Genomic DNA, 15,266 nt, shown 5'->3' on the forward strand with positions numbered 1-15,266 from the left:
GAACACCTTCTCTGGTATCAAGACCACATTCTGCCAGATGGCAGTGCAAGTAATAATTTAAGTATAGCTTGGACGTTGCTTTTAGTAGTTGATAAAAGGATGTGTAATTTTATCAGTTTTTGTCTTAGCATCTCATTCTTGTTTTAAAAAATTTTAGGGGCGCCTGGGTGGCGCAGTCGGTTAAGCGTCCGACTTCAGCCAGGTCACGATCTCGCGGTCCGTGAGTTCGAGCCCCGCGTCAGACTCTGGGCTGATGGCTCGGAGCCTGGACCCTGTTTCCGATTCTGTGTCTCCCTCTCTCTCTGCCCCTCCCCCGTTCATGCTCTGTCTCTCTCTGTCCCAAAAAATAAATTAAAAACGTTGAAAAAAAAAATTAAAAAAAAAAAAAAATTTTAAACGTGGCCAAGAAAGAGAAATCATCCCTAATTCAGGATAGATCGCAAATCAAGATATGAGAGGCTATTATAGCATTACTGAACCTAATCTAAGGGGCCAGAGAAGGCTTATTTGAAGAAATAGTTCAAAGTTAAGATCTTACAAGGGGAGGGAAGCACACAATCCAGGCAGAAGAATCTACATGTACAGGGGCTCTGAGTGACTGAGGTAGGGTTATGAAATGAGACTAGAAAGGTAGTTGAAAATCAGACATTCTCACATAAGTTTCATTATCCTAAGAGTAACGGTAGGGTTTTAATCAGAAGAATGGGATAGAAGAAGGATGATATTATCAAATTTGTACTTTGAAAAAAATCTCTCTGGATCAAGAATGGAGAACAGATTAGAGGATGCATGAGGGGATACTCAGAGATACTTAGGACATTTTGTTTATTTGTTTCATTTTGTTTTGCTTTGTTTTGTTTTAGAGCTTAAGTGAAAGATGAGACTATCTTGGACAAAGAGAAGTAGATGGATTCAAGAAATATTTACTTGGCAAAATATCCAAAACTCACTGGTGGACCAGATATGGGGCTTAAGAAAGAAAAGGGTGTCGGGGCACCTGAGTGGCTCAGTCATCGAGCATCCAACTCTTGATTTCAGCTCAGGTTATGATCTCATAGTTCATGGGATTGAGCCCACTTCAGGTTCTGTGCTGACAGCAAGAAGTCTGCTCAAGATTCTCTCTCTCCTCTCTCTCTCTGTCCCTCCCCTGCTGGCTCACATACTCTCTTTCTCAAAAATAAATAAATCACCAAAAAAAAAAAAAAAAGGGAGAGAGAGAGAGAGAGAGAGAGAGTGAGAGGTGTCAAGATGACTCATAGGTTCCTAGCTAGAGGCCCAGATAGATGGAATGATAATGATATTCACTAAAATAATAAATAACAAAAGAGAACCAAGATGGAGGACAAGGCTATGAGTTCAGAATTAAACAGTTTACCAGTTAGGAATCTTTTAGTTGATAGTGACCAAAAAACCAAAGTCAACCTCACTTGAAGAAAGAAAAAAATGTGGTAACTCATGTAATTGTAAAATTTATAAGTACAGCTGGCTAAGGGGCACCTGGGTGGCTCAGTCCATAAAGCATCTGACTTCAGCCCAAGTCATGATCTCATGGCTCATGAGTTCAAGCCCCATGTTGGGCTCCATGCTGACAGCTCAGAGCGTAGAGCCTGTTTTAGATTCTGTGTCTCCCTCTCCCTTTGCCCCTACCCTGCTTGCATTCTGTCTCTCTCTCTCTCTCTCAAAAATAAACAAACATTAAACATAATTTAATAAGTACGGCTAACATTACCAGTGGCCTCATTTAAGAATACAGTGATATTGGGGCGCCTGGGTGGCGCAGTCGGTTAAGCGTCCGACTTCAGCCAGGTCACGATCTCGCGGTCCGTGAGTTCGAGCCCCGCGTCAGGCTCTGGGCTGATGGCTCGGAGCCTGGAGCCTGTTTCCGATTCTGTGTCTCTCTCTCTCTCTGCCCCTCCCCCGTTCATGCTCTGTCTCTCTCTGTCCCAAAAATAAATAAAAAACGTTGAAAAAAAAAAATTAAAAAAAAAAAAAAAGAATACAGTGATATCACCAGGATCCATCTCTCAATTCTACTTCCTCTAGATTGGCTATATTTTCAAACATTGCATGGTGTCTCCCGGCAGCTTCAGGTGCACATCATCACAAGACTTCATTCAGTGCAAGAGGAAATTCTCTTTCCAAAAAGTTAAACAAAAAATTCCAAAATCAAGTCTCTTTATCCTTTATGGTCTTGATTTGGGCAGAGATCTAACCCTGAACCAATCACTATTGCTAGGATGATAATATGTGCTCATTGGATCCTGCTAAGTCATCCTCAAAAAGAAGTTCATGGCTAAAAATGGAGGAGGGTTATATATCCCAAAACAAAATCAGGCATTATTGCCACAAAAAGGGTAGTGGACATAAGTAGTGAAACCAAAAGATAACTATCTCTTATAGGTAAATATGATTTCTGAGGTTAATAACAGTCAGGATATGGTGGACATTTAAGAAAATCTAAACCTCACTGATAAACAAGGTGTAGTTAAAATCAGCTCTGAGCTTTGGCAGAGGTCAAGACTATGGGCTCTCAGTGACAACTGTGTTGATACAGGAACACAGACTGCAAGGGGCAAAAGCGACATAAGATACAACCAAGAAAATCCATTTTTTAATAAAGATTCTCTGGAAGATCCATCAGGTATCTTGCTGTGGCATAATCAGAATTGATTTTCTTTCTATTTATGTTTGATTCACATTACACAATATGGGTTCAGTCAGTCTGTCTTACTTTTTCAATTTTTTAAGTATTCCTCCAGATAGCAATAGAAATATAACCTAAAATGGACAAAAGCAGGGAGTGCAGCTTCTTTATTTCCTGTTGTATCAGCCAAACCTATTTCTATCTGGGAAAACTAACTGGTACACAAAAAAACCCTTTTGGGGGCTGTCGTGGAATGACTGAAAATGAAAAATAGTTTCCACTAGAGGGTGCTAAGTCTCAAAATAAAAATACAAACCAAGTACAGTACTTTCGATTTTCCCATACTTTTCAATATTCATTGAGCAACTAATAATTGTATTAGCCTGGATTCCCCAGAAAGCAGAGCCTGAGGCAAAGCTTATGTGCTACTACTTTATTATAGAATGTACTCCCAGGGAGCAAGAATGAGGGAAAAGGAGAAGAAGGCTGGGAAAAAGAACCAATCCAAGAAGATACATTACTGCACAGGTCACCTCTTGAACACACTGATTCCTGGATCTTATGGTACCTTCCACTACAAAGCCATATAAAAGCTGCTTCATAGAACTGACTATCCAGACTGGTTCAATCTTCCATTGTCAAAGATTCACCCAGTGGGCACTAATTCACTCCATATGTCTGAGTTGCATGTTTGTGGACACTGAGCATATTTTCAGTGTCTCATGCTAGTGACTACAGAACAGAAGGTGAGAGATACACAGAAACAGAAAAAGGAAAAATGATGTCAGATTATTCTGTGGAATTGGTCCCAGTTCATGCACAGCTAGGTATTCAGTGCCTACGTCTGGAACAAGTGGCCGTAGGCCTCAGAGACAAGCAAGAAGCACACAAAAGGTGTCTGACATGATGAACAATGCTCAAAATAAACAATACACAACTGAAAGGGAAAATAAATACCTTACCAAAGATTTAATGCCATGCAAACAGCAGCTGGAGAATGTCCTTTGACAGTAAACATTAATTACACTTCCCGTTTAACAAGACAGTTAGTTGTTTCTCAGGTATTTTTTTAATGTTTATTTTTGAGAGACAGAGAGAGAGAGAGAGAGAGAGAGAACAAGTGGGGGAGGGGCAGAGAGAGAGAGGGGCGGGGGACAGAGAATCCAAAGCAGGCTCCAGGCTCTGAGTTGTCAGCACAGAGCCTGACATGGGGCTCGAACCCACAAACTGTGACATCATGACCTGAGTCAAAGTTGGATGCTTAACTGACTGAGCCACCTAGGCACCCCCTTAGGTACTTCTTAGTTGAAAACAGATTGCATTAGACTTGTTAAGAAATCAGTTTTGTTATTTATCCCCGAATTAATGTTATTTCCTTTGCCAAATAAATGCCATATTGTGATTGAATAAATAGAGTTATTTTTTTAAGAATGAGAACTTTTTTTTTTTTTCAACGTTTTTTATTTATTTTTGGGACAGAGAGAGACAGAGCATGAACGGGGGAGGGGCAGAGAGAGAGGGAGACACGGAATCGGAAACAGGCTCCAGGCTCTGAGCCATCAGCCCAGAGCCTGACGCGGGGCTCGAACTCACGGACCGCGAGATCGTGACCTGGCTGAAGTCGGACGCTTAACCGACTGCGCCACCCAGGCGCCCCAAGAATGAGAACTTTTGAATTGTTTTCAAGTTGATTCATTTTGAAATATTTATAACTTTTACTGTGGCATTAGAAACAGATAGACTATAACAAGAAGACAGTTAAGCTGTGTCTTTAAACAACTATTGCACAATACTACAAGCTTGTTTTACATTTGTCCACTTAATAAATCAAGCCAATTTTGTATAGAAGGATTTGTCTAACTGCCATAATAATTTTCACCCATTTATTCTACCTGTTAGATAACACTTGTTCTAGATCCTCTTCTGTTCATTTTTAACACTTCACATGTTAATTTAAATAGCTTTTTATTTGGAAGTAATTCCATGCCTCCAAAAAGTTGAAAAAATAATGGGGCACTTGGGTGGCTCAGTTGGTTAAGCGTCTGACTTCGGCTCAGGTCATAATCTCGCGGTTTGTGGGTTTGAGCCCCACGTCGGGCTCTGTGCTGACCGCTCAGAGCCTGGAGCCTGCTTCAGATTCTGTGTCTCCCTCTCTCTCTGCCCCTCCCCTACTCATGCTCTGTCTCTCTCTATCTCTCAATAATAAATAAATAAATGTTTAAAAAATTTTTTTTAAGTTGCAAAAATAAATAGTACAAATGAATACCCATGCACTCATTATTGAGATCTGCCCATTGCTAACATTTTACCGTTATATATGGTTGCAGTTAGTGACTCTTTACCCCTAAATAATTCAAAGTGTATTTCCCAAGAATAGGGATAGCCTATCAAATAATCAGTTATATTGTCAATCAATTATACTGTCCAAATTCCAATATTAGTAGTTAATCTACTAATGTCTTTTATGCCATTTCTCCAATAGAGGACCCAGTCTAGGGTCAAGTACTGTTTTTAGTTGTAATGTTGCCTCAGTCTCCCTTGGTCTAGAATAGTTCCACATTCTTTGCTTTTCATGAACTTAACATTACTGAAGAATATAGCCCCATCTCCCTTTTTTTTCTCATTTTATGATTGTCTAATGTGTCCATGTGATTAAATATATTCTCAGCCAGAGCATGCATAGGCTATGTTATGTCCTTCTGAGGGTATCACAATTGGAGCCCAATCACTTCCGTCTGTCCCTCACTGGAAATAATTTTGATCATCTGGTCAAGGTGTTATCTGACTTCTCTGCTATGTACTTAACTGCTATTTAAATTGCTCCTTACAATAAGCAATATGCGAGAAGACACTAAAAATCCATACAAATATCCTGCTGCTAAGCAAAATTTCCTTCTGAATTTAGCATCTGTTGATGATGCTTGCCTCATTCAATCTTCACTATGATAGCTATAAAATTTATGATTTTTTCACTACAGAACAGTCAGTCCTTGGCATTCTACTATAAGTAAGAATCCTTCTTTTTCCTCCATTTATCTACCACCAGTATGGACTCATGAATTTCTATGCTTTTCAGTAGTTTAGAATTCATTACTGTACTTAATTATTTTATTGTTTAAATTATCCCAGATTTGGCCAGTAGGAGCCCTTCAAAGCTAGCTCCTGCGTCCTTATGATTCTTTTTTTGGTAGCATTTCCTTACTACCTGGTATAATAAGATGTTCCAGAACCATCTTGATCCTAACTTGCTCCAATTCTGCAATCAGCCATTTTTCTAAGGAGCCCTACTTCCTTTTGGTGGGGAATCATATTAGAAATCAAGATTTGGGTAATATGTGTGCTAACTCCTACCATTGGGGGAGAGAGGGTCTTTACTTCCTGGCTTTTTCAACCAGAGCCAAAAAACCTATGCATACACAGGCATACAAATATGCATATATACATAAATATATTAAAATACATGGACATATAATGATATGCATACATCCATTTTTTTAAGAACTCAAGGGTCCACAATGAAATTTCCATTAACTCATGCCTACAGTGTTTTTTCTTGCTTTTCTATATTCCACAGTTGTATGTCCCTTCTTCCACAAAGAGAATCCTGATTTCCAACATCATATTTATTCAATTGTTGAGTCCAATAGTACATCCTCAATAGTTTCAGAATTTCTTCTCCAATAGTACTATAATAAACAAAACTACTAAGAAGAGTTCAGAATTTATTTCCAATACTAACCCCCGAAAGGATTGAGAACCATTATTCTATGCCCTGCCCCTAAGTGTCTTCTTCGATAACTCCCAAATCTACCCTTCACTCCATACCTTCCAGACCCAATTTTCATATTAAGAACTATGTGCTTGATACCCCATCAAGGCAGGAGATCAATATATCCAAAACTTAATTTTTCTTCAACAAGCCTGTCCATCCTTCTGCCTTATTCCTATTCTTTTAGCCTTATTCAATTTCAAAACTTTGGATTTAATCTTCATCTCCTTTTTTTCCCCCACTTCCTAGCACCCCATCTCTCAAGCAAAGTAGAAAGGACACAAGATGTGGAGCTCCACAGACTCGAAATCAATCTCAGCTCTTCTATGTAGTTGTGATATCAGGACAATTACCTCACCTCTTGGAGTACTAGTTTCCTCATCCTTAAACAGGAGAATAACAATACATACTCTGCAAGGCTTTTATGAAGATTAAAAGAAGGAGATTTTGCAAAGTGCCCAGCTTTGGCACATAGAACTCTATGTATATAGATCCCCACGTCACCCCCAGATACTTTCCAAGACCTGTATGGTCAATACATTTTGACCATAAATTGGTGTCTCTAGAAAACTCCAGAATCTCTTTTCACCCTCCTTTAACCCCAAACCTCAAGGAACAGAGTTGGTCAAATCCCAGAAACTATACTGGATCACATTTCTAAAGAGAGAAGATGGTAAGTGGTTAAAGACTGACCTCACTTGTAGGTAATCAATTACAGTCAGTAAGCAGTGCTAAAGGGTAGCTTGGGGTGGGGGCCCCTAACTTTCCCCCAAATCCCCATCAGCACACCCACCACACCTAAATTTTTGAAAATGATAATTTTATATGGACAGTTGATATTTTGGTCAATTTTATATATACTTCCAGTAAGGCATATTTTTAAAACCTTTGCTATTTTTATTATTCTGTAACAAAAAGGATAGCCACGTCCTGGCCCTCTCTCTCCCCAGATACCTATCAGCACCCTTCTTGATAGAACAAATTACCTCCTTTCCTATTGCTTCTCCTTTAGGGTTGTGCCACTGTATAAACTGTCCCATATACAGCTCTCCAAAAAAATCTTCCTAAAGTGTAACTTCACACATGCCATGCTCCTATCCATCAAAACTTTCCTTCACTTCCAACTGTTCAAAGAAAATAAACAAATTCCTCTTCCAAGCCTTTTGCACCCAGGTCCCAAACTAGCTCATATGTCTCATGGTTCCCCAAATTACAGCCTATACCTTAATTCTACCCAAAATGGATTATCTGCTATTTCCCAAATTGTTCTCATACTTTTTCTTTCATGCGGTTCACTCTTCCTGGATGTCTTTTATTATCAGATCACTTGCCTTTCGAAACCTATCGGTCCTTCAAGATCCATCCTCAGTACTACTTTCTCCGTGATGGCTTTTTTTTTTTTAACTTACACTGGTTTTAGTTAGGGAAAAGAAATAGTTTTCTGTATGTATTTATCAAAAAAAAAAAAAAAAAAACAACACTTACTTATTAGAATTTGGAAGAAACTGGGACCAGGAGTAAAATAATTGGCACCTGATAATATATTGTGAGGGCTTGATACTTTAGCCTCAACAGACCCAAGTCATTCTTGGTGGACCCTAATTTCGCTATCAAATAGCCTTGAACAAGTAATCTCTTTGGCCTATGCTTATCATCAATAAAAGAGACATAAAAAATATCTTCTTTGGAGAATTGTTGTGGAAAATAGAAATAATCTTACACATGGTAGCCTGTTTGTCACTGTTGCTGAACATGCTTAATAAATGTCTCAGATGAGCTGGGATCCAAGAGAGACCAGATTCTAATCCCAACTCCGTCAACACCTTGAACAATTCACTTCTTCTCTCTAGGCATCCTTCCCTCCCATCATGTGTAAATCAAGGTGATAAAACCTGGGTCCTCTGACTCTGAGTCAACCTGGTAGTTCATCTCAAGGCTGCAGGGTCCTTAGTTTAGGCCCATACTTTGTGTCGCCACTAGCCGGCAGGATTGCCACATGGTTGCTTGGCCACTCCTTATTTCCATCCCCATCTCCAGGAAGAACTTGACTTCAGAATTCGGGACCAAAACAAACAGAATATTCCAGCCTGGCAGTAGCCAAGACTTTGAAATGGAGTCTTATCAGGCTATAAAAGGAGATGGGAAAGCAAAGTCTCTAGCACCTTTCTGCAAAGAAGACACTGATTTGTCTCAAGCCCAGAGGAGCAACTAGGACTCCAAGAGTCAAGTGACATCTCTCCAGCCCATCTACTACATGACAGATGCCCTTGTAAAGAGCTACAGGTGACCCAGGCCAACACCAGGGCACCCTTTGAAGAATTTGATGCTGAGTCCCTCAGAAACCACTTTGCATGCCTTATAAGATACTTGTGAAAAGGTGAGATTTGGGTTTATAATGTCCAAATGTGTAGGTAACTCACTTTAATTTCTCCAATCCTGTTTTCTCCTTTGTAAAACTAGCATAAACCAGGTTTCTGAACTTGCTCTGTCTCCCAGGGCTGCAGGCAATGCAGAATCCTAGAAAGAATATGGGCTTTATGAATACACAGACTTGCTTCAAATCCTGTTCTTGTCATTTATATGAACCCAAAAAAGTCTTCTAAGTTTCCTCATCTACAAAATGGAGATAGAAAACCTTTTATTTCACAGTGCTTTCTGAGAATGAAATCAAATAGAGTCAGGACAATGGCACATATAGAGGCTCAATAATGTTAGATCTCATCCCTGATTATAAAAATACAAAACAGCATGGTTCCATAATCATTAAAAATTTATACACATGCATAGAAAGGATAAAATCAAAACACATATATCAAACAGTTAGTATTGACTTCCAGTGTGTACCCCTCTGTCATTTCTCAGTTTTCTAAAATGAACCATTATTACTGTTGTCACTTGTTTTTTTTTTATTGTGGTAAAATACATGTAACATAAAATCAACCATTTTAACCATTTTTAAGTATACAGTTCTATAGGATGATGTACATTCCCACTGTTGTGCAACCACCTGCCATGCCACCAATCCATCTCTAGACCCCTCTTATCATTCCACACTCAAAATCCATACCCATTAAATTACAACCCCCACAATCCCTTTACCCTGTCCCTAGAAACTACCATTCTGCTTTGTCTCTACGAATTTGACTATTCTAGCTAGACACTTCATATAAGTGGAATCATACAATATCTGTCCTTTTTTTTGTCTGGCTTACTTCTTATTTCACTTAGCATGATGTTGTCAATGTTCATCCACGTTGTAGCATGTATCAGAATATCCCTCTTTTTTAAGGCTGAGTAGTGTTCCATTCTAGAGATATATCACATTTTGTTTATCCATTTATTCATCAATAGATATTTGGATTACTTCCACTTTCTGGCTATCGTGAATAAGGTGAACACTGGTATGCAAATATTGGTTCAAATCCCTGCTTTCAGTCTTTTTGTTACATACCCAGAAGCAGAATTGCTAGGTCATATGGTAATTCTACATTGAATTTTTTGAGGAATGGCCATACTGTTTTCCACAGTGGCTTCATAATTTTACGTTCCTATTTTTTTTTAATAATAGCCACCCTAATGGTGGGTAGTGGTATCTCATTATGGCTGTTGCATTTACCTAATGTGCTGATTTGCATTTCCCTAAAGATTCGTGAAACGGAGCATCCTTTCATGTTGTTAAGAAACTTAAAAAAAATATTTTTCTACTAAACAAATGGATATATTATGGAGTAGAATATAACATTCATATAAATTTTCAAGTTAAACCATGAGACCTCAAAGAAATTTCCCATATTGGGTGGGCATCTTTGATCTACGCCCCTGTATTTCCCAAGAGATGCCATTTGTTCTCCTTCCTTCAATTTTCCTCTACCAAGGGGATGGGTCTGGGGACAGTTTGAAAAAAGCCTTCTTGTCCCTGAGTTCAATCAGGAGAAGAGAAGGTGTAATGAATCAGAAAGACCACAGCTACCTGACAAGATAGCATTTAATAAGAGAAAGTTTCCAGAGGCATCTGGGTGGCTCAGTCAGTTAAGCGTCCAAGTATTGGTTCTAGCTCCAATCATAATCTCATGGTTTGTGGGATCGAGCCCCACATGGAACTCTGTGCCAACAGTGTGGAGCCTGCTTGGAATTCCCTGTCTCTGCTTCCTTCTCTCTCTGCCCCTCCCCTGCTCACTCTCTCTCACAATAAATAATTTTTTTTTAAGAGAGACATTTTCCAAAGGAAAGTCAGCCCAAAATTAAAACGAAATCAATTCAATAAATATGTAAGGCATGTGGAAGGAAGCTGTTCTGCATGCGTGTGATCAAGTTACTCTTCATGAAGAAGTGAGTAAAAGAGACACAGCCTAATGAGTATCACTGATGGAAGAGAGGACCACAGGAAGTGTCATAGAAGGATCTAAAACTAAGGAGTGCACTAAACACAGAGCCAGATGCTGAACTGATATGTCAGGAACTACAGAGGGAGACAGACCAGGGGCTAAAAGGAACACATAGAGCAGGCTGTCCTAAACATCTGTCTGTGGGCACTGCTAATCAGCAGTGAAAAGAGAAAAATAAGAACGTTCTCCTGACTTTTTTATAAAGCCAAATTTACTCCACATGGGAACTACCATAAGGGATTAAATGTCCTTTCTTTTATAAAATAAAAAATAGTTTTAATGAACCAAAATAAAAGGTGCAAGCCCACATCATTTCTCACATTTTATTGTGACCTTTTTTTTTTTTTTTTGTCTGTGACATTTCAGTTCTCCTAGCACTTCAGGAATTGCCAGCAAGAAGCAAGAAGTAGGGATAAGCCATGGAGAAGGGCCAGGTGGTCAAGATGAGTTAAGGCCCACAGAAGGCTTGGTTTAGGAACTCCCACCTCTTCCAGACAGGGCCCTTGTATGACCTGATATATGCAGCCTCTTTCTTCACTCCCAGCCTTCCAAGCCAGAGACATGCATTTAAAGAGGCAGGAATCTGCTAACATCTTTCAGATTTTTCTGACCCAACCTCTAGAGAAGGGTTGGCAAACTTTTTCTGTAAGGGGCCAGATAACAAACTTTTTAGGCTTTGTGGGCCACATGATCTCTGTCACGACTACTCAATGCTGGCATTGTAGCGCAAAAACAACCACAGATAATATATAAACAAATGGATGCAGCTGTGTTCCCCTGAAACTTCATTTACAAAAATAGGCAGAAGCCTAGATTTGGTTCACAAAACACGGTTTGCCAAGCGGTACTCTAAAAAGCAGAGAGGAGAACCTTATAAAACCCAGATCGGACTCGGCAATAAAAATAGATTGTGGTCATTTTATACACGTGAAATTTGTGGCATATGGAAACGTGTGGTTTTGAGTCCAGCTTAAACAGATGTTTTCTGAGCATCATTATCATCATCATTGCTAGAACTTTATGATGATAGTTGACCCTCAAACAATGTAGGAGTTAGGGATGCCAACCCTCTGTGGGTTTGAAAATCCACATACAACTTTTGACTCCCCTAAAACTTAACTGGTAATAGCCTAGTGTTGACTGGAAGCTCTACCTACAACATTAATGGTCAATTAACACATATTTTGTATGTTCCATATATTAATACTGTATCCTTTTCAGTAAAGTAAGCTAGAGTAAAAAAAAATGTCATTAGGAAAATTATAAGGAAGAGAAAATACATTTATAGTACTATATGTATATTTATTAAAAAGAAATCCACTTTTAAGTGGACCTGCGCAGTTCAAACCCATTTTGCTCAAGCATCAACTGTAATTGCTATACATCAAGCAATATACTAAAAATACCATATGAATTAGTTTACTTAACTCTCACAAGCACACTATATGCTGATATCACCAGAATTTTCACTTTAGATCTAAGGGAATTGAGGAATTGTGAGGTTCAGTAACTTGCTTAGGCCCACTCAGCTGGTGAGCAGTGGGGCTGTGGTTCATAAAGCAGAATGTGGACTTCTGCTTCCAGCCATGGTGAGATGAGATTTACCTTCCCACCTTAAACAACTAAAACACTGAACACAATCCATGAAATAATGGTTTTCAGACATTCAGTAACTGGCAGAGCAGGACAATGACCCCAATGAGAAGGTAAATCAAGAGGTAAGCCCAAGGATGCCCCTGCTTACTGTCTGCAGAATTTCCAGGCTATACCAAAGGAAAGAGGTTTGAGGACACAGAGCGTGAATGGAGTTCCTGGAGGCCAAAGCAGCTAAAGTTTCTGAGGCAAGGAACTGAAGAAGAGAGAGCTGCACAGAAAGAAACTCCAGAGAGATACAGAGGATTCCCCTTGCATCTTTAGCTGAGTACTAATCAGCACATGTGTGTAAGGAAACTGCTGACCCAGAGACAGAATGATCAAAGAGGAGCACTTCCCAGGCTCACCCAGGGTTGGGAATATTTTATGTTCCTTCCAGCCAGAGTAAAAAGATCTCCTAGTATTTGCCTCCTCAAAAAAATATCACCTTAGTAGTAGGGTTGTATCAACCCTACACTAAAGGCTGTTCTGGACCCGCCTAAGAAAAATTAAAAGTAAATCAAAAGGATCAATTTGTTTCCAAGTAACTTGGAATTTTGCATTCCCACAAAAAAAAAAAAAAAAAAAGAAAAGAAAAGCCTAAAAAATATCTAAAGGATTGAAAAACAAATCTGCAACCAGCAACATACAATTCACAATGTCTTCCACCCAACAAAAAATTAACATGCATTCAACGAAGCAGGAAAATATGACCCAAAACCTGAGGGGAAAAAAATCAGTCAATAAAAACAGATACAGAAATACCACAGATGATGTAAATAATAAACAAGGAGGTTAAGACAGCTTCTATAAATATACTCCATATGTTCAAAATGATGGAGCAAAGCATAAGCATGATAAGAAATTAAGGATATGAAAAAGACCTCAACGATAGAAAACAAGCAATGGCAATCTCTGAGATGAAAGGTCACTCAACCAGTAAGTGGCAGACCTGAGATTACACCCCTGGATGGACTCCAAGTTGTGCTGCTCATTACTGGAACAGTTTTGTAGCAAAGAAGACTGATCACAGAAGGCAAATCAAGCACCATTTTCTTAATTAAACCAATTGGTTCACACATGCAAGTAGCATTTTAAAAATTTCCCTGAATATATCAGAACTATCTTCTGCTTACACTGCACTGTGGGGATCAAGGCTTAGTAGCCACTGACGTGCATAATCTCTGACAATCAAAGTAGAGGGTACTAGGAAAAGAAACAGAGTAACAACCACTGCTACACAAGTGTAACTCTAACCACACCCAGGTGAATTTGCTTAGTTTCTTTCTTGTTGAGAATATTCACCCTTTGGTTTGGTTTGTTTTTCAGCCAAACGTATATAATGAAAGTTCATTAACTGTGCTTCAGTTCAGGAACTACTCAGATGGTATCGAGACCTTCTTGATCCATGAAAGACATAAGAGGCATTAAAGAAAGACAAGACACTATTTTTTTTAAGGTTTTACCTTTACGTAATCTCTACACCCAACATGGGGCTTGAATTTACAACACAGAGCAGGAGTTGCATGCTCTAACAACTGAGCCAGACAGGCACCCCAAGAAGACACTACTGTTAATGGGAGAAGATCTTGCCTATCCCCAGGGGAAGTCAACCTGATTCTGGCACCCACATTCCACCACAGTGGGGCTGGAGCTCATCATGTGGCCTTTTAGGATTTTTTGAGGGCAATATCTAACCAGTAAAAAAGAACAAAGAGTTTTCAAGTCCCTTTGCCATGTTTATTTTCACATTACACATTGCTAACCACTCTTGAGTTTATCTATTTAGGTAAAGCAGACTAAGTAAGACCATAGTTCCATATGTAATGCAGCACATCTTACAATTAGACACCATCTTGAAGATTATGTAGTCCCCTCCTGCCATTTCACAGGTGAAGACACCAAGGCCACAACCATAGATGATAATGGCAGAGCTAGAACTAAAACCTCTACTTCTCAGAGAATTGGAGGAAGAACCGGCTGTATCCTTCAGAGCTGTTGGTTACTGGGTCAGATCCTTAGCCTTTCTAAATGGAACTAATACCTTCTGTGGATTACATGAGATAATATATGGAGGTTGCTTGAAGTTTACATTTATTTCAGTGGCTGCCACACAGGAAAAGCTTACTAAATGAACTTAATGCTCCCCCCACCCCGAACTTGTTGACTAGTATCCTAACAGAGGGCCCTGTTGGAATCTACACAAAATTAGAAAAAGCCAACCATCCTGAGAGCCTAATAAACATGGATATTTTCAAAGTCTAGGTAAAATAATTGAGGTGAAGTCTCAGGAAGGTATAACCAGAATACAATTGATGGTGGGAAAAGAGCTGTGGCCTAATGAATTTTATTTTAATCTTCCTAAAGAAAGATGACAATGGAAGGGGATCTGCAGAGGAACTAAAAAAAGGGCCAGAAAAGAACATAAACTGGCCATGTTGCCTCCAAATTTGTCCAAGAGAGGTGATGCCATGAGCTGGATGATATTGGTTGTTACATTCATCCAGGGAATGCTTTCTTTTCTGATTCTGTGCTTTCTAAGCACCTGAGAGTAATAAATGTTAGAACAATATCCTTGCCTTCTCAACCTCTAGTTCTCCCCTCTTTCCCTCCCCTCCCCTTCTCTCTCCTCTCCTCTGGCTTCCTCTCCCCTCCTCTCCCCTTATCTTCCTCCCTTACCCTCCTCAGACCCACTCTATTCAGGACCATGTGGTATGCAGATGTAAAACCAATGCATTCATTTGGCTACCCTAAGAGGAAATCAGCCTCAGAATGAATACAACACTGTAGGAGGCAGAGGTAAGGCACACGAGCATGCACACATATACACACACAC

At 39.4% G+C, this 15,266-nt stretch overlaps 1 long non-coding RNA gene across 1 annotated transcript in view; it reads right to left on the minus strand.

The window, feature by feature from the left end:
• Positions 1–15,266, minus strand: part of LOC131504581 (uncharacterized) — an 83,082-nt gene that overhangs the window by 38,407 nt on the left and 29,409 nt on the right. Inside the window, exon 5 of the long non-coding RNA XR_009258069.1 lies at positions 8,834–8,930. This is a non-coding gene — a long non-coding RNA (uncharacterized LOC131504581). The remainder of the gene's footprint in view (positions 1–8,833; positions 8,931–15,266) is intronic.

Source organism: Neofelis nebulosa, chromosome 2 (assembly GCF_028018385.1).
Source record: "Neofelis nebulosa isolate mNeoNeb1 chromosome 2, mNeoNeb1.pri, whole genome shotgun sequence".
NCBI classification, from domain to species: Eukaryota; Metazoa; Chordata; class Mammalia; order Carnivora; family Felidae; genus Neofelis; species Neofelis nebulosa.